This window comes from Salvelinus sp. IW2-2015, unplaced genomic scaffold (genome assembly GCF_002910315.2).
Source record: "Salvelinus sp. IW2-2015 unplaced genomic scaffold, ASM291031v2 Un_scaffold2545, whole genome shotgun sequence".
NCBI classification, from domain to species: Eukaryota; Metazoa; Chordata; class Actinopteri; order Salmoniformes; family Salmonidae; genus Salvelinus; species Salvelinus sp. IW2-2015.
The window spans coordinates 87,351-88,971 of record NW_019943858.1 but is presented as its reverse complement, the minus strand read 5'-3'; the positions used below and the strand labels follow the sequence as shown (position 1 = coordinate 88,971).

Sequence of the window (1,621 nt, the reverse complement as noted above, 5' to 3'; positions counted from 1 at the left end):
AGKGGAGGAGGAAGATGAGGAAGAGGAYGAGGAAGAGGAGGAGGAGGTATATACCTCTCCTCTCCTCCACCGTTCCTCTCCTCCTCCACCATTCCTCTCCTCCTCCACCATTCCTCTCCTCCTCCACCATTCCTCTCCTCCACCATTTCTTTCACGAGGCAGCGGCGTGGGCATGGGATCTCTCTTTACCCACGATGCACAGCGGGTGGCAGCTGTGCAGCAGCAGCCCAGGAGGCTCTGTCAGTGTTCCAAATGGCACCCTTTTCACTATATAGTGCCCTATTCCCTACATTCTCATAGGGCCCTGGTTCAAAGTAGTAACATTGGTATATGGGAAATAGGGTGCCATTTGGAACCCAAGCTCTGGATGCCAATAACAGAGGCTACTGCATCATGAACATATGGGCAGACTGTGTGTGTGTGTGTGTGTGTGTGTGTGTGTTGTGTGTGTGTGTGTGTGTGTGTGTGTGTGTGGTGTGTGTGTGTGTGTGTGTGTGTGTGTGTGTGTGTGTGTGTGTGTGTGAGAGAGAGAGAGAGAGAGAGCCGGTGTGTTCCTGACTACCAGGATATCCATCACAGGGCAGGTGGACAGGTGGGAGGTTGTTATTTAGTCACTTTTTTAATTACACTAGGCTGTTGTTATGGAAGCAGAGCGGTCTCCTCACTGCATCTACCTCCTCTTTCTTAAACGGGTTGGGCATTAACAGCACAATAAACAGTCAGAAAAATAGATGTACATTCCTGATAAAGTCCTGATATTGACTCTATGGTTGGCTTTGCATTACATCTAGCAGTACAATACTGGCTTGGTTCTGTGTGTGAATCAGCAGAGGATGCCTAGATTTCAACCAGGCTGTGGTCACTCTGTCTGCGGTGACTTTGCTAGCCTAAAGTAGGTTTTAGCCTGGACAGGGGGAGGGGGCTAAATGGGGGGGTTTTCCTGGAGAGTGTCTAGTTACCCTGGCAGGGCTGGCAGGTTGTGGCAGACTAGGCCGTGCTCTGTAGAGAACAACAATTACCAAGGGGTTCCACTGCAGTACAGCTGGCACCGTGCCCACTACAGCTGGCACCATGCCCACTACAGCTGGCACATGCCACTACAGCTGGCACATGCCCCACTACTGTTGGCACCATGCCCCACTACAGCTGGCACCATGCCCACCTACCTCTGGCACCATGCCCCAGTACAGATGCACCATGCCCACTACTCTGGCCCATGCCCCATCTACCTCTGGCACCATGCCCACTAACCTCTGAGCCCATGCCCCACTACCTCTGGCACATGCCCCACTACGCTCTGGCACATGCCCACATACAGCTGCACCATGTCCACACAGCTGGCACATGCCCACTACCTCTGGCACCATGCCCCACTACTCTGGCACCATGCCCCACTACCTCTGGCACCATGCCCACTACCTCTGTGCCTGATTTCCATCCTATGTGCCACCATTGGAAACTTTAGCTTCTAGCCTGGATTCTGAGACCTGTAGACTACACTGCCCTTGACTGGTTTCCATCTGTAGCCTGGATTCTGGACTCTTAGACTTCACAAAGAATTGCCAGTGCTGCTCCCAATGTCTACTGCCTCTGGCTGTCCTGTGACCCCTGAACTCTTCCC

The 1,621-nt window shown here is 52.8% G+C and overlaps 1 long non-coding RNA gene across 1 annotated transcript; it reads right to left on the bottom strand.

Moving 5' to 3' along the window:
- Nucleotides 1-1,115: 1,115 nt before the first annotated feature.
- LOC139025352 (uncharacterized) lies at nucleotides 1,116-1,414 on the bottom strand. The gene is made up of 3 exons (XR_011476936.1): nucleotides 1,356-1,414; nucleotides 1,230-1,273; nucleotides 1,116-1,166 (listed from the first exon to the last, which is right to left on the bottom strand). It is a non-coding gene; the product is annotated as an uncharacterized lncRNA (long non-coding RNA).
- Nucleotides 1,415-1,621: the final 207 nt, after the last annotated feature.